The 18,980-nt window shown below is 40.3% G+C and overlaps 1 protein-coding gene across 1 annotated transcript in view; it reads right to left on the minus strand.

The window, feature by feature from the left end:
* The window catches only part of FBN1 (fibrillin 1), a 137,191-nt gene that overhangs the window by 94,468 nt on the left and 23,743 nt on the right, over positions 1–18,980 (minus strand). The gene's annotated exons all lie outside the window — the stretch shown is intronic.

The raw sequence follows: 18,980 nt of genomic DNA on the forward strand, positions 1-18,980 counted from the left end.
TTGATAAAATGTGTTCTACAAGGCAGAAGTAGAAACCCATTTCTTTTCCACCTGCTCCACGGGACTCTCACTGGACAAACACACTCCCAGATTGCTCCCAAACTCCAAGTGCACCTCGAACCCTGTCATTTAACTCATCTTTACTCAAGTTCATGGGTGCTATGCCAATATATTGTAGTCCTGCTGATTAAGCAAGTCACTTGATATAGTAAGCAAAATGAAGACCTGCAAGATATCCAGAAGCAATAATATGCTACATTGCCCATATTTTATTTATCAAAAATGAAAAATTTTCTCAGAAATAGCAAATTCATTTGAAAGACCTATTTCTGTTAAATTTATACTGTCTAATTATCATCTGCTCTTCACTARCTCTGTATTAAGTCTTGTGACTGATATTTTATCCTTTACCTGCTTAACACATCTATCACCTATCCCAGATCATTTCATTTCTTCCTTTTAAAAGACTGAAAAAACATAATTTTCTTCCACCTTCTGGAATTCTGTCCTCTGTCACAATCACTTATATATCATAGAATCACAGAATCCTTAAGGTTGGAAGGGACCTCTGGAGATCATCTAGTCCAACCTCCCTGAACACACAGGGTCACCTAGAGTGGCACGGGTTGCCTCCAAGTGAGTTTTGAGGACCTCCAGAGAAGGAAACTCCACAGCYTCTCTCAGCAGCCTGTTCCAGRGCTTGTCACCCTCCACTGTCAAGAAAGTTTTCCTTAATTTCCTGTGGAACTTTTGATGCTTCAGTTCGTGGCCGTTTCCTCTAGTCCTATAACCTAGAAATATTATGAACCAGTGAAGCTAACCTCATAATCATGTAAATCTTTTCACAAGGTTTCAGTAGCAAAAACTAGGTCAAATATGTGTTTAAAGGCAAATCCAACTCCTCATTATCATCTGGGCTCACACACTTTAGCATGGAGAATTACAAAATTTATCTAGTGGCGTTCTTTCTAAAGCCAGCACTCTGATTTTCAACAGAATCCTTTAAACACAATACACACCTCTGCAGGTAAATACAGTCTCAAAGGGCTTCACAGGTGCCACAGTACAGGTCTGTGCTTTTAAGTCTAATATTTTAAAAATTATCCTCATTTTTTTGTAATAGCAAATAAAACTAGAATGTCCAGTCTGCCAAGAAAACTACAAGTTGAAAAAAAAAAGCTACTGGGTAATTAAAATGCAGCACACTACTGTTAAATAAGAGTACACTATCAAAAAGCTAGCTTCGTTTTCCCATCCTTGCACCTCACGTAGAAAGGATTAGAAGAATATATATAGGATAGGATTTCCAAAGGAGTTCCCAGAAACATCCAAAAGCTGGACATTTGGATATGGAAGAAGGTAATGGGGGAGAAAGGATCTGTGAATGCACCAGCTGAATGGTAATAATGAGGATAGTGAGAAACCTAATAGTAATAATGAGAATCATATCAAGCCAATTATGTTTGGTGATTTTAGGCACATAGGTATATTATCATTTTTCCTGAATTTAAAAAACAGGAATGGCATAAATGTGTACAAAAAACTCAAACAAATGTGTAATAAAACAGCAGCAATGCAGATATGGTGAGAGGTACCAGCTCTAAGAACTCTGAAGTTCTTTGAGAAATCCTTGTTTCTTGAGAGGACTGGAAACCATGCCTTATTTCACTTTCACTATACAAACACAAAACAACTACAGTTTTAAAGGGAAAACAAGGGTYTCCATCACCACATGTTTTGCAGCATATCAGCCACTGCTCTCTTCTCAGGCAAAGCAGCAATACATTCAGAGATGATGGAGAAAAGCACTAAAAGGCTCCGCTTTGGGAAGCAGTTATGTGCTATACCTGCAGTGGGAGGTTTTGCTGTAAAACCCAAGAATTACAGTGAGCCTGAGCCAGGCAGGAGAGCGCGAGATGCCCGGGAGCTGACTGCAGCAGCAAACACCGGCCCTCAGGGTATGCAGAGATACAGAAAGCTAAGGTTTGGCCTTGCAGACTCTGCTTCGAAAGCAGGCATGTCCTTTCGAGTGATTTTAGGTATTTTCATATGTGCTGACCTCAGARAGAGAGCAAACAGAGGGCTCCACACATGCTGCTTCCAAAATGCTGAAGCAATCCTGTGTGCGTCGCTGTACCAATCATTTAAAACCCAGACACAGCAACTCCTGTTCACAGGTGAAATGCCGGGTGACAACTACAGCCAGTCACAACAGGCTCCTTCCTCAGCCCTTTCCTCAGGCTCTTATTCACTGGGCAGCCGTCCTCATCCTCTCCTCCCCCCAGACATACACTATTACTCATCCTCCTCCGATCCCAGTGTGTCATCACTGGAAAGTACATGGCAAAGGTATTGGGAGGCGTTCAGAAGGAAAGAAAACAAAATTTTGTAAACATTTTAAGCCTTATTTCCTACAATGTCTAAAACTTCCTATCGACGAGGCTTGGTGTGGTTAGACGGGGCAGATGGAGCAACATCAGCCTCCCTGCCCGTCTGCTCTCCGGCGCTGCCAGGGCCCGCTCTGCAGCTTGGGACCATTTCCCAGCTCCCCAGGGCATGGCCGGTGCGGAGCCCCAACAGCTGACATTTCCCATGGGACACGGCCAAGATGGCACTAGACCAGGGTCTCCAAGAGCACCCACCAAGCACCAGGCAAAGGGGTAAATCCAGCAGCAGAACTGCCTTTAAAGCCCACAGCGACGCAGCCAAGCAGGCGTCTCCGCTCCAAGATGCCAGTCCCACTGCTTCCATCACCCTTTAAGTTCTATTAGTTATAACCCTTTAAGTTATATTAGTCAAGCATACTAAAATCAGCTACTGCCCCCCACACCCCATCCCTAGGAATACTCCCCCCTAATTCCCGATTCTGATAAGCCCATTTCTGCACGTCTTCCTCACCTTGCTTGTTGCAAACCGTTCTCCTATACTGGCTTGCTGGCACACTGCAGCCTAAATTTATTTTCCATTCCGTAAGCTGCTTCACAAATCCAGTGCTGCACAGATGATGTGTTTAACACGCCTACCTAGCAAATACTGTATCTAGTCTTCCTAGGATGCTGCTGGAAGAACAGGACTTTTAAATAAGAGCTTACTAACCGTGTAAGACTAACACTACCTTTTTATCAGTTGCATTCGATGCATTGAACAATTCAGGTTGACCATTTTAAAAAGATTTTTTGGCAACCTACTCCCAAGAACAAATATACAACCATTTTCGTGCCAATTTTGTTCTTGCAACTGACCCAGTTCTCGAAGTCTGTAACTGAGAAGTAATAACATTATAGTAATAAAATAAAAAAATAATGCTCAAAAATTATTATAGAATTGGAGTGATTTGTTGCACACATYTTAATCCAACACGCAGACTAAGCATTTCACCAAAATCAAGGCTTTAGCTCTGTTGTTCCCAATTATGTGYGGCAGCAGTCCAAATACAGAAAATTGTTACCACATTTTATTCTTTTCCATGATGAAGAAAACAGTAAGCAATGCTGCTAAATGCAGAAGAACTTCTCGTTTCTGAATAACCGGTTACCTGACAAACTCGAGCCGACTCTACTTTGCTGTATAAGCTACAAAGAAACATTTCTTTGTAAATTTTCATTTTTTCCRATTTTCTTACTATACAGACTAACAGCAACGAGACAATATTCTGAACTGATTCCATCTCCCTTTTTGGAGAAAAAAAAAAAAAGAGTAACTATTTTTGGTGACACATTTACTGTTAAGACCGGATGATTATTAAGGAGATCAGGTTCAACTGAAGCATTTGTGAAGTTTCACTCAGAAAGAACAAGTTGGCTGAAGTTTATTACGTCTTAGACCTTCTAAGAGGTCTTAAGAAGTGCCACGTTATAGAAACTCTCTTAACATACCAGAAAGTATTAACTATTAAATTGCAAGTTGAAAACAAAGCTAGTAGACCAGCTCTTTGACTTTTTCTATTTGGCTCCAGAAGACACTGACTATAAAACAGCTGATGCTATCCAAAAGTAGTGCAAATTGTTCAAGAAAAATAGATTCTAATGAGTTACAGTATATTAAATAGATCAACATCCAAAGAAAGGACATTCAGACAATGCAAGACACAGGATTTAAAGAGATACTGCCCACATTTAAAAAGCAGCAAGTTGTATACACATCAGAAATATTTCTTTAATACAAATGTCCCTCTGCAGTGTCATGAAACCAAATACAACTGCAGAACACCGCACCAAACTCAGTCCAGAACTAAAAATGGATTATGAATAACCAACGGGAGGCGAGAGGAAGCAAGTGGGGCAGTTTCACTGCTCAAGCTAAGTGAAACACAAAGAGCAAACATAGAGGAGGACCGTGAGAAGTCGACACTATTTCAGAATGGATCACTTGGAGGGAAGAYGGTAAATACAATAAGGATGTTTTGGGTGTTGGTAAGTATATATTTTCATGAAGACACATAGACAAAAGACTTTTGTGGTCCTAACAGGACATAGAACTTCTGAAGTGCTGGCAGCTCTTTACCAAGGTAATTAGAACAATCAACAATTTCTCCTTCCTCCTTTGTTGCAGCTGCCAGGAATTATCTGGCTTGTCCCAAGAAAGCTCCCTCCTCTCCACAACCAAAAAGAATCAGCACTCCTGAGAAATTCTAGSAATGGAAAAGCTTCAACCCTGCAGAAGGAAGGGACATGTAGATTGTATTTCAGTGAAGACTGTCTTCTCCAGATGGCAGCCAGGTACCAAACCAAACCTATTCAGCCAGGTACTTAACCTGKTTGGATTTATATATTCTTAGTGTAGCATATTTTTAGTAAAGATAAATTTGATAGGATGTAGAAAATAATATTTAATACTCTAAAGGTATTTTGAATAAAGTTGTAGTAGAGTTTATATTGTAGCTAATCCACTAATTGAGCACAAAAAACTATTTGAAAATARTAATAGCATATCATTTTGATGTATGTCATATCATTTGATCTTCATTTAACGTTTTAACAATTATTTGATGGTTGCAAAATAACTCTCCCAAACTCTCAGAAAGTATTAAAAATGTATACTGACAATGTACAAAAATTACTTTAGACACTTCTACCTCACGTCTAAAACTCTACAGTGAAACATATCCACGACTTGATTGAAATACCATGCAGCCACTTGCATTAGAGGATCAGGTTCCATCCTCAATGAAACTGTGGCATCACTCTGTGTGTRCACCGATGTAATCAGGACCAGAATCTGGCTCATTTTGCATAACCACATATATGGGATTCACATTAAGACTGCAGTCCAAAAAATAAATACAGTAATAACATGCATTAGTTAACTCTGATTAAATCTGACGGTATCTTAGCTAAAATGTTATGGAAAACATGCAACAATTCTGGAATTATCTCATGTACTCAATATCTRTTGTTAGAAGTGGAGAAACATTTTTCTCCATGACAGCAAATAATCTAATCTTGACGGACAAGCGTTTTCAACTAACCCAGTACAATTCTACTAAATTCAAACATATTATACCCACCAACATCAAGTATATGAGCCACTAATACTTGTTTATGTCATTACTCTGTAAATTTTCTGTATGATCCTGGAGACATTACTAAGGACCCTACTGATATAAAAAGGGGAGATACCTGCTGAAGGAGGATGATGGAAACACATGGGTCTGCCCTTCTCTTTGTACTCACTGTTTTTTTTTTCCCCCCTCTTCCATTTGAGGTTCAAGAGATTAAAACAGTTTTATTACACTCTGGCTAYGGAGACTCTCAAAAAGATACAGAATTCCCATATAATAATAGGGATCTCCCACACTGCAAGCCTCACTAACACCCAGCATAGGAGTAATTAAAGATATCTTGGATTACCACAGGTACATTAGCTTGTCAAACCACACGAGCCTCCCTTTTTCAATTCACCCTAGAAGGCGTAAGTGCAGCTCAGCTCCTGTAAGGAATCACCATTACAACATCACGACACAGGAGCAGAGCCTCAAACAGAGGAGAATTACAGACAGCGCCAGAACACACAAGTCCTTTAGACATATTTGCATTCTTAAAAGTCATCCAATTAAGTATAGCCTTGCAATTAACTATACTATTTAGAGGTATAACTATGCTATTTATAGATAAAACTGTAATTTATGTAAAATTTGCAGCACCCCTAGGGGCTTTGCTTCTGTTCACAGATAAAAAGTATTTGCAGAAACTGCTGATGATCCAGATGCCTGTCTAATACATAATACTTCACAGCCTTACGAAACRCTGTATATAAAAGAATGGAAAGTGCTTCTTGGCCTACTTTCTACACTGACATACGGAAGAGGAGGGATCGTCTTGTGGTTGAGACACTTGGCTGGGACTGAGATGACCTGGGTTCAGTTTCAGACTCCACTACAGACTCCCTGTACGTCCTTACACAAGTGACTTAATCTCCATGTATATTAGCTCCCCACATGTAATGTGGGCTGCCAATACTTCTGGATGCTGTTTGGATTTTTTCCTCCTCAGACTAGAGAGACCTTGGGACAGAGATTTGTGCGTTTGTGTACTGTAAAGGAGCCCCGAGCTGAATCCAGGCCTCTTGGCACTGCTGTGACAAAAGATCCTTTACGTAACATTTTGYGTGTTGAGATCTTTTGGGTGTTATTTTTACGTTCAAATAATTGTCAACTTTTAGTAAAAGACGAGGAATTAGCTCCTGAGGTTTGCTGTGCTGGGCAAGGGCCGCAGCAGCAGAACACATTCCACAAAGGAACTCATGCACAATCAATTAGGTCGTCTAATTAATTTTCCAACTCAATAGGTTCTGTGAACTATTTTTTTAGGTGGAAATATATCTGTGCTGGACATCCATGTGTAAAAGCAATCGCAAAACTTTTAAAATCACAGAGAAGACAGACAGATGAGAGTTGCTCGCTGAGAGGAAGGGGCTGCTACCTGGGAACGTTGCCCTTTCATGCGGGATTCATACTTCTCATATGAAAGGAGAAAGCACATGCAGGGAAATAACAGTACTTTTCAACTGACAATAATGTGTATTCACCATTAGAGACTGCTATGTTAATCAGTACTTATAGTGATTAATGATACTATGTATCCCATAATTAGAGTGATTAAAAATATGGGCCACATTGGCTATGCAAGAGAAAAGGCAGAAGAAGTGGATAGAAAATAGGTTTGAATAAAACATGGACAAAAACTAGGGGTATTTATAGGGCTTTTAACCTGAGATGAAGTGAGGTACCCTATAGTTTCTAGTAAGAGAACTCTGCTCTTATGGTCCTATCTCAGGCCAAACTTCCACCAGGATCAGCAGGAACTGCATCTGAGCAAACAATGCAGAATAAAGCTTGAAACAAGTGCGAAAAAAATAACCGCAAAATTTTATGCCTTCTCTCACAGCATCTTCAGTAAATGTTTAAATGCCAYGAGTTTTGCTTGTACTTCCTTTCCCATCATTGTGATCATTCAAAAATACTTATTCCGCAGTAACATAATTGAGCATTTCTGAGGCTACAATTACAATTGTGATGTCTGGGTTAAAACAGTGGGTTGTGGCATTTCTAAGAGTCCTGAGGGACATGATAGGGAGCTACAGAGAATACATAGATACCGGCTAGTCTGCAGCTTTGGGAATGATGCCACAGAAGGGAAACAAAACACTTCTGTTAGGTTCTTATGACAGGCATTTCTACCTAAGGGCAGAGGAGATTCACAGAGGAATTTACATGATTGCAAAGAACAAATAAACAATTACAACCACCCTCCCAAYCTATAGCCTTCCCATTTCTTGTCAGTGCTGTGCTAGCAGCTGCATCAGCCTCTGTTTCAAATAAAGTGGGAGCTGGATCTAACAAGCGCACTAGAAGGAAGGGMCAGCAAGCTGGGCAAGGGATGCACAACTGCCCAGATGCAGGGAAAGCCAGAGCAGAGTTTAGGGAACAAGCATGGAGAAAAAAGGATGCAGAGAAACGTAAAGGAAAAGAGCAAAGGGAAGAAAAACAGGAAGGCAGCAAAGAGGAGCCGGATCAAAGTGAATCTAATCGATGAGTGGGAGGCACAGAAGACGGGGAGAGATAAACAGCGGGAGCGAGCAGACACCACGTGTGCGGAGCGAAGGGGAAGGGAAGGAAAAGGCCGGCCAGCCGGAGAGCCTTGCCAGCCAAGCGGCAGAGGGAGGCTTGCCAGGACAGTCCGGCCAAATAACTAGTTAAAAAGGAGGTGCAGAGAGCCAGCTAATCGCGCGGCCGGCCAAGCAAAGCCACCTAGGAAACAAATCCAAGTGTCAGGTTGAGGCGGATGAGTCCTGGTCGCACCCTGGCAGCTGGGGGATGCCTCAAACACGTGCCCTGTGGGAAGCGGTGGCACCAGCAGCTCTGGCACCTGCGCTGCGGAGCACAGGGATGCACAAAAACATCCTGGCACTGCCAGGAGGGATCCTGACACGACGCTCCAGACTGTCCCACCTGGCAGCACCCTCGGATGCTGTGAGCAGCTCACACTAGGCGAGCTCATAGTAATAAGCCACCATTACCTCCATCGCAGCCATTAACCTCTTCTTCCCCAAAAGGTTGGTTGTTTTTTCCCCCATCTGCAGTGTTGATTTCCACATTGTTTTTCTGGTTTGATATTTTCAAGGTGATGTGGTACAAATTATTTACCCTGACATTATTCATAGAGTTCAGTGTCATAGTCTTAAATTAAGAAAAACAACTACAAGGGCAGTGATAAATAGTGGTATCAGTTAAGAAGGGATTAGAAACCACATGAAGAGTGGCCTAATCCGGCTGCACTGATAACATGCTGCTTATCTGTTAAATTAGATAGCTCCTATCTACCCACCATAAAGAAATAAAACAGAGAACACTGATATGGGAAAAGTAAAGTTGTGGTTTTCTGAGGTACTGTAAATTTTGYGCTGTCTTACCAGATAATTTTAACACCGCAAAACAGCACAAACCATGACAAAACATGATTTAAAATCCGTTTTTCAACACAAATCAAATGGGTAGTAGATTACACAAATTATTTCAAAAACAGAGCCCCATTTCTAGATACCAGACTTAAGTACATCCCGCTCCTTTTTATCCACCCAGCAAGTCTTCCTGCTTTATTTCAGCACCCTGCAAAGCACATACAGAGGTAAGAGATGTTCCTATAAAGAAATTGGGACTCTCAAGGAAGGGAATGGAAAAAGAACAGAAATGAGGTAATCCATATGTGAGTAATGCCTCATTGCTCACCTCGCCTTTTGGGACCACCAAAATCACCACCACCACCAAAATCCTTGAGTACGTTTTCTTTTTCTTTTAACTTCACTGGACTGATTTAGACTGCTGCTGGTAGTAAACAGTTAGGAACCTGGTAGTTCAGTTCAACACTCCTAATCCCCTAAGCATAAAGAGATTCACAGCTGAAATGGAGGATACCTTCGTTATTAGAAATGAATTTTTGTTTTGGATTTAGAAGTGAAGACCAAGAGCACCCTGGAGTTCCCCTCACTCGTAAGAGGAAGGCAAGGAAGCGCAGTGGGATGGAGCTCACCTCTATGGAGGGGTAACAGCAAAGAGTTAAGGGTGAGCGTATAGGCTGCAGCATAAAACAGTTTAGAGTTCCTCTGTGGGAGCTCTGGCATCTGTCTAAACTGCAAGGTTTAGCAATTACAGTGCCAATTTAAACTTGTACTTTAAAATATAGGAAATATTTTCTTTTAATTTTTAATAGAATGGGTACATTTAGGAGTCTAGGTGGTCACAAATACACACATGCATCACTCGCRCAATGTTAATGGAACAACAGACTGTTGAGTGGGCTCTAAAGTTTCAGCTGCTTCTAAACCAGTGCTGTGGGAAAACTTTCAGGTGGCTTAAAAAAAAAATCCCATAAAACAGTAGAAAGCTCATAATTTAAGACACCTCAGTGGAAGAGAAAACTTCCTCCTGATTATCAGTGGTATTCTGCACTATATCCAAAACTAAGACTGTGTCCAGAAATAATGTCTTTTATCCACATAATTCCTGTCAGGAAAGTGCCTTAACATCTATTTTCATAATTAAGTTTCAGGTTTCACACCACACTTCTGATAAATAAATTAAAATTCAAGCTAGAAAGCTGTTTTTAAAGCATCAAATAATTTAGTYTTGTAAAATAAAATAAGCTTAGTGTGGTTAAACCACCCTTACATATGAACTCTTTATTAGTGTTTGAACATACCATAAGTCTAAATTATAAAGATAATGTAATTTAGCCCACATGTTTGAAACAAGATAACCCCTGGACTGGAACGCCTGCCTGGCAAGCCTGCTGCTCTCCCCTCAGCTCTCCCACTGTAATTAGGAACGTGAAACTGGAGCTGCATCTTTTAAACAGCTGATTAAAAGCCCTGTTCAGGAAAGTGCTCGTGTCTTTCACGTGTGCATGAGGCTCTGCAGTGCAGGACAGGGACATGGAACAAACGTGGCCTCGAATTCAGCTTCCACAAGCAGTCAAGAGTCTCTGACACCATGGAGGCATCAGGGGATGTAGGTGCCCAGGACGCCTCTGCATCAGCACCAGGCAGCTGTGAACCAGGCACAATGGTGGCTACTAAATACATGAGGTAATCTCATGGGGAAAGAGAAGCCCACGACTCTTCCAAACATGCTCAAATTTCGGCCCAACCTAAATCCAGCTAAAATGAGCATGAAAATGTCCTTTGGGTTTCAGTGAGCTACTGACATTTCATCAGCAGCCATCGGAGGACATGTGCTGTACACAAACCTCTCTATACGTACGGGTTGCCACTAGCAAACACTTTGCAAATCATGAGAATAGCACTTGGAAGTGTGCACATGTAGCACACAAGCCCGAAAGGAAAAGCACACTGCACTATGAAATGTAAAGAGATCCTATCTGTTTAGTTTCCTTTATAGTCTGTTACAGCAGATCTCACTCATCATCTTGAAATCCCAAATTGCTGTTAAATACAGTTCCAAATAATGATATTTTCTATATCCTGCAGCTACAGATAATGAACTCTTCTTTGTCTGTGCATGTTCTTATTTGCATCTTATGCCTTGGAGCACTTTGTACTTTTGTCCCAAGTTACTGCTCCATAGGAGCATGCAGGTACCACAGCACAGAGCTAATTGCTTTCTCAACAACTTCACATAACTCCTTGAAACCTGGCTGACAAAATCCGACTGCCTCAACGACAAGGCCTGACTCAAAGCCCACCCAAGTCTTTGGGCATCCCTTCCTCTGACTTCAGTAGGTTTTGGATCACTTCCACAGCTAGAGAGAAGTTTCATCCAGGCTTCATTTCCCTGAGCAGTAAGACTTCTACATCTGAGTTTAAAACACTGTCCATATGTTTGAATATACAACCAATATGCCTTTGTTTTGTGTGTGCGTGTGGGGAATACATGTATAATCTACCCTCGGGACATAGCAAAATGAAGAGCTGGGGAATAAAAGTAAGCCATTGCCTAGGGGGTTTTGACAACAGCTTACAGTAAGTGGCAAATAGTTATTGCCTTTGATGTTCATTACAATAATGTCAACCATCTTGTACTCTCCGGTATTTCTTTGGATGCAATGGGCACTTGCCTAGAAATTTCATTTGCGCTATTTAATGCAGAGTCACTACATAATWTTTTCTAAGATTAGCCAAGTATTTATGAACAAAGAATAAATGCTGCATGTGCGTAGAAAACATCTGATATGTTTAAATGATTTCAGACGTTATAAAAAAGGAACTCTTGTTTTGAGAATTCTTCAGCAGACAAACATGAAGAATAGTGGCAGAAAGGGGAAATTTCATTGAGGCTCCTGTAACTACGAACTACAGTTCACAGCCAAAAAAACACCTCCAATCTTGAGCCAAACAAAGGTGAAATCCCAACTTCCATCACACTGAACCTGGAGGAAGTTGCCATTGATTTCAACAGGGCCAGACCATCACTCCTGGTGTGTTGAGGATGGCTGAATCACTGCAGCAGCATCGAGGCTTCCCATCAGAGTAACAAAGAGGAATTCCTCCCAGCTTGAGACTGCAGCGACATCAGTAACATAGGCTGAGGAAGTTGTTATTTCTTTTCAAAATTCTAAACAGCTGTTTTCAAGGCAGATTAAAAGATTTTTCAATGTTTGGATTCGACTCAAGAGCTTTATCTAATGCATACTTTGTATTTGAGTATTTGTTGAATTAGAAATTTAATAGAGCAGCTGAGTATTTTAAAATCTTTTGGAAGATGTGAAAAAGGGATGTGAACTCTAGCACACCCTGTAAAACATAAATTTTTTTTTTACCAAAAGAATATGTTATTCATGTGCTCTGTACATTAGGTCAATTATTACTCACTTTCTTTGGAGAACAACCAAGTGCCTCCACCCTTTATAACAGAGCACTGTAATCAACTGTAGTAAGAATAGCAGAATTATTCTAATACACATTGGTGGCTCAGGCCCTTGCTCAAGAAGTCTTGCACAATAAGAGACTGAAATTCATTTGCCATCATCTCCACTTTTTTTTTTCAGGAGGAATAAATTAGTATTTCCTTGTACATTTTACTAAAAAAAAATCAATTTTAAATAAACAGTAAAAATGGTTTTAAAAGAGTGCTTTAAATTGGCTCTCCAATTAAAACACTTGTGTTATTTAATGACAAATTTTGTAAACATTCTGATACCAATATTTCTTCCACCGCACGTCTTTCATTTCCGTTAACCCAATTTAACCTCTCATCTTCCTTGCAGTCAGCAGCTGTACAAAGCATTTTTTTTATACTGACATCAGCAAGTAACTGAAGTGCTATTGCGATATTTAAAATGCCTTGTAAAAACATGACTTTTTGTATTGAATTTGGAACTGAATTTGATACAACTTGTACTGTTAGTTTAATATAGTATCACCTTTCATGGAGCCGTATCTTGTTGGGTTCCTGCTGGGACCCAAGAGCTGAAAAATCACAAGGTTTAATGCATGGCACTTCATTTTGCCCGTTCTGCCTCAGGCCAAGAGAAGCATTTCAAATTATTTGGATAACCACACAGATTAAACACCCAGCGAGGTACCTCGCTAAGTCATTCATCATTCACCATTCCTGGCCAGGGCTGGTGTCTCACTGCTGTTTTTACTAGAATCGCCATTCAGATGAATGGAATGCACATCTCCACCGCGTCTCCCCTGCCTAATAAGCAACTTCTCAACCTGTCTTCAATGCTCTCTATAGCTCTGTTCCTGAGAGGGAGAAAAATATTTGGTTACATCCCCTCTTAACCTCTACCATMATTTTCTTTCTTGTTTCTTCCTCTATGACCCTCTAACATCTATGCTACCCCAATGCCTTACAGCATTACCTTCTTACCCTGAAATTAGAACATTTTAGGCCCTCAAACAGCTCGCAACTTGGTCATCTTATTATTCCTTTTGCCTCTTCACTTCAAGAATCAAGTAACTGGGATAATTCACACTGTTGGTGTCATTTGATTCAGGCAGAGTATTTGTTTCATTAACTGGTATCTTAAAGTTTGTTGGTGCCAAACTGATCTAACACTGCCTCGCCTTTCTCAGCTTTGTATCAATCACCCTTTTTTTTTACTTCTCATTTCGATAGTAGATCTTTTTAAGCCTGCAGCCTGAAAGTCATTTTTGACCCTGTGGTTTCTTTTGAAAACCACATTAATCTGACTGTAAAGCTGTCATACTGCCATTTTACGAATCTCTCCAAGTTATCACCCATACTGTCCTACTGGGACATGGAGATTCACATAAAGGCTTTCCTCATATCCCAGCAGGACAATTATAACTCCCCGCTTGCTGGTTTTACTATTACCTCCTATAAACATGTCAAACTCAAGTGGTATTCTGTCACTCCACTGCTCAGCTGAACCAAGATGTCTGATCATACACTTCCAGCACAGAAGGTCTTTAAAGATGCAGTTCAAGGGGTCTCACTAAGATTCATCTTAATTGCACTTGAAAGAAAGTGCACAGCACATTCTTTCCTCTATATACCTATTAATTTGCTGTCCTGGTTTTTGGAAACTTAAGTAGACTTAAGAGCTTTTGAGGTCCTAACACCTTCTCAGTTCCCTCCTAAATCAGATGAAACCATCAGTCAAGATGTGGAAGAAGTCTCCAAGAACACTTGTGCATTACTCAGCTACATCCATTACAAGGTACTAGCATTTTCAAATTAAAATCTTAGAGTCAAGTGGGATGGTGAAACCTTTAATTGCAGCATTGTAAGAAACACTTGACACAAGTGAAATAGGGGCCACACCAAGAGTGCTAGAAGAATCATGGTTCAGCAAATTATTACTGCATTTGAAGTCACCAAAGTCCATCACTAAGCAAGAACAAAGAATGCATGGACTTTCATGTTGGCTTCTGATTTTAATTTCTAAAGAACATGAGAAAAGCAGAAGAAAGTAAAGAGTCTTCTGTGCAACATCTCATCTTTTCTGATTTTGGATAGATCCTCTTGTGCAACAAGTAAAGCTCAGTGCAGTATTAAAAAGCTTTTCAAACAATTCTAATGTCCTCTCTCACAGGGATATGACCTGATGTGGCATAAAAATCTCTTAAACACTATCACAGAGTTTTTCCTTCCTTTTTTTTTTTTTTTTTTCTTTTTTTCCATAAAAGCTTTTTCTGGATAGGAAGTGTAAAGCTAAATTCTGTTTTACAGCAGAGCACATCTCGGAGAGCAATCTTTCTCTTAGGGCTCCTTTCCTTTCAGACCTTATTTAGGCCTCTTTTCTTTTCCTACAGCATTTCACTGGAGTGCCAAACCGTACAAGTTGTCACTGAAAAAAAATATATAAAACCATCCAGTCGTTATTCTGGAACCTCCCAAGGCCAATTGGAAGTGCAAGTGTGACCATTGCTACAGTTGCTCTTTGATAGTTACTTCCTACAAATATTTGCAACTTTTATACTAGGAGAGAATATGAGTTATCTTCCTAAATGCAGCACACCACTACAGAAAAGCCTTAACTTTTATAGAGAAGATTTTATCATCACCTCTGGCTTAAGCTGCATGGGAATTTACACATGACAAAACAGTTATCCTGGCCATTCTGACCAGCTCTGCTTAAAATGTATTTTCGTTAGCGTTACACATTTTGCAGCTGACCTACATAAAAAGAATTGTTTTACTTGGAAATACCCTTGTCAGTTTAGCCTTGCATTAGGTATGATCTGCGAGGTTTCCAAAGAAGTTCTCTTTTCTTTCTTAGAGCTGACCAGCATGGAAGTTTTAGGAGATTTACTAAACTAATAACAAAAAAAAGACTCCATGACTCACAAATTTCACTTTCTGGGATCATATATATATATATATATATATATATATATTTTTTTTCCCTCTGGTGCAACTGTAAAAAAAATATTCAGCTTACCAGCTCAATAAGAAGAAAAAGGCTTGAATGGAAAATATTCATATAAAATTTCAGGGTGATTCACAAGCAAAATATTTATTTTCACTGCAACAAATCAATGGATTTTAGGTGGTTTTGCTTTCTTGTATCAAAGCACATAGTGGCCCAGAGAAGGAGGAACATTTTTCTCCATAAATGGCTAGGTGGGCACTGTTAGCTAAGTTCTCAGCTTCATTTACTCATTTCTCAGCATCAGACTCAATTCCAGGCATTACCTTTTAAAAAGGCACCTTTCCTATGCAAAGTCTCATGAGAAAATAGCTGATTTATGTTCTAGAAACCAGGCTGTGATCCAGGAACTGGGAGAGAGCTGAGCTGCGGGAAATGGGCACATCTGAAGTGCTAACAACAGCAAATGGTTTAAAGCCCCTCAGTCTGGAGGGCTCCCTGGGATGCTGCGGTGACACCAGACACCAGCACAAGGTCACTGGGGCTTTCAGCACACTCAGGGATCTGACTTGCTYGGCCCAGGACATCAGGCAAGTTCTTCCCCACGCTCCCCAGAGTGCAGATCCGGCCGCACGGCCATTTGGGGACACACGCAATTACCAGTCAAAAACCTTATTACTTCTCCCTCAACCAAAACATGAGCTCCTTGATTTGTGTTTAAATTTGTATGGATCTCCGCTGCTACAGCCAAAAATCACACCAAAAACAAACCAAGAAGTCCAACACCTTGCTGCACATCTAGTGGTCACTGCCCTTGGTAGCCCATCAAGGCAACACAAAAACCCCCAAGGGACTGCCAAGGAGCTGAATGAAAACTCTAGATTCGCATTTGTTTGCCTGAAATCAAAACTCARTTTGGAGAAAAATGTAAATGTTCAGCTTCATCTGCAAAGCTGGAGTCCTCGCATCTCACAAGAGACCCAAGCCCATATGCACTGAATCATTTATGGATCTTGAGTAAGCTTCAAGCATGTATCTGAAGAAACTTTTTAATACATGCTACGTGATAGGTGGAAATGCACAAAGCATAGAAAAAAAAAAAGAGAGATATGACTGGTTAGATAGCTGTGCATTTGCAAGGAACAGAACAATGGATAAAACCTTCACAAACAAAAGACCCTAAAATGTTTTTTGGCATTAAATAACAGACTAAGTTTAGTACTGAGTTCAGATCCAGAGATCTATTGATTATATTGCAAAGTATTATAACCCATGTTAAATCCCACACAGTAATTCTGTACTAACTTCCCCTGTAGATTTAAAAAAAAAAAAACAAAAAAAAAACCCTATCCATTTAGCTAAGCCTCTTACATAGAAAAAAATACTCCAAAACACTCATACCATATTTTTGCTTTAAAAGTRAAAGACAACATAGAAGGGACAACATACATGTATTCCACTTATTTTAAAGAAAGCAAAACATCACTCTGTGACTGAATATGTTAAATCAATTTGTCATAACTGAGTTACTTATTCAGGGAGAAAAGTGGTGTGCAAGAATCCTCAGCCCAGGCCTCCAAGCCTGGCCATCCTAGYGTACATGAATTCATGTTACAGGGCTGCAGAAATTACATGTCTATGTCAACAGATGTGTTTCTTGGAAGACAGCTACAAAAATCAAGTTTATTCAAATGTTTGCCAGCTACCATATGCTGCAATACTACTTTAAATGCAACATAAGGCTTTGGGAACATACTTTTACTGCTATCTACACTTTGTTATTTACTTTCCATTTAGACTAAATACCAGAGATGGGGCACACGAAGGGGTGCAGTGTCTTTTTGGTGAAAACATTCRACCCGTTGTAATATTTTGAAAGAAAAAAATATACACAGTACTACACTGCTCTCGACCACTTTCAGTGGTTGCACTTTCACGGAGTGGCTCTGGGAAAGATATTTTTACATATGGCATTAATTCTGAGAACTTTTAATAATGGCCAAATATAATTAAAAATTATGCAAAAATGCCTGCCATGAAGAGAGCAGTACAGAAACGACTCTGTTTGAAGAAAAAGCCATCATTTGCTCATATTCTGAGTCCAGAAAAACAGAGGGAGAGGAAAAAAGAAAAAGAAAAACAAAAAACACCAACACAACACACATGATATATTCTTAATACTTGAGCTGGATCAGGCCTAGTTCTGCTGCCCTGTAAAGTCACTGGCAAAACTCCAAGATGGAGCAGGATTGAGCCCCTGATGTTGTCACAAGCACTCAGATAAACAAACAGGGCTGTAACACGTTCTAAGCTTCCACTGTGTTCCTCGAAATGGATCCAGACAGGAAAAAATGCACTTTGCTGCATTTTTGGAATACAAGGATAACGACAACGTACAGCTTTGTATTTTATAGAAGTCACCTTATTAAAGCATAATCATGCAAAGTCCAAAGCAAAACAGAMTCAAAGAGTCAAGACAACTTTTATGCGCTACTTTGGAGGACTGGTTCTGTAACATTTAATAACAATATCTGATCTCCCCAAGTCTGTAACACGTTGCCTTTTCCTCTGGGCTTTCATAAAGTGCATGACATAAGGATGTTTTCATATGAGCCAAACGTGGGCATCTCACAGTACTAGCCAGATCCCCGGGCTCTTTTACAGACAATAAAAAGAGCTGTTGATGTTCTGAATTGTCCTCAGGGGAACCTAAGCTAAGCCCCTGCTCTGAATCTCTTCAGCAGCTCTACAGGGAACTCGCATGCTTCTATTATGAGCAACTGCCATTACTGACTCCAGCATAAAAAGCAGAATGGTGTAAAGACAGCAGCCAGCTCTTAACCAGAAGAAGAAATTTTGTTGGGTTTGCATCTTAATCTTCTCTTACCTGTGCTGGCTTTTCACAACAGCGATGTGACTAAACAATTTGCTTGAAGCTCAGTGCACATCTCAGTCCTAAAGCCTGACAGCTTGGGCCAAAATCCAGCAAGGCCCTTGAGCATTTGCACAACTCCAAGTTTGAAGTTAGACGCATGTTAAAGCCCATCACTGGATCAGGGCAGGGAACTCAGCACCTTTCAGAATGAATCCTAGAAACATAAATATTTTTTAACTGAGCCCGAATCTATTAAATATTTTCCTTTCTGGGCTATATATTTTAAACTACTATCTTAAACTGCTGTAGGAAGCCTTTCCAATTCCACTACACTTTTGCTGTTTATGTCTAATTCACCTTTAAGATGAACACGATCCCAAAGAAATACCAGATCTGTTGTATTTATTATACACCTGCCCATACTTGACAGTGTGCCCAGGAGGCTTCCCCTGCCTTGGAAAGGTGCCAGACACCATGCACGACTACATAGGAGTTAATGATTTAGGTGTAAGACTATTTTGACCATACCAGAACTATCAGTCCAGCTTTGACCAAGTGCATCTCATGGGTGACATGGCTCACGTTGTCAGAACATGCAGAGGAGCTCCCTTGACGGTAACAAACCTAAATATTCCTTTTGCTCCTAGTTGCAGTGGTTCCTAACATCATTAACCCTTCCAGCAAGCCACACTAAAAGCACTGTGGGTGCTGTGCATGCTCTGTCTGAGGCCAGCTGCTACTCCCTAAAAGAATAATTAAAAAGCTTCTGCCACAGACTTTAATGGAGTTTGCTGCAACATGAAAACAGC

Source organism: Nothoprocta perdicaria, unplaced genomic scaffold (genome assembly GCF_003342845.1).
Source record: "Nothoprocta perdicaria isolate Ctin4 unplaced genomic scaffold, notPer1 scaffold_41, whole genome shotgun sequence".
Classification (NCBI taxonomy): Eukaryota; Metazoa; Chordata; class Aves; order Tinamiformes; family Tinamidae; genus Nothoprocta; species Nothoprocta perdicaria.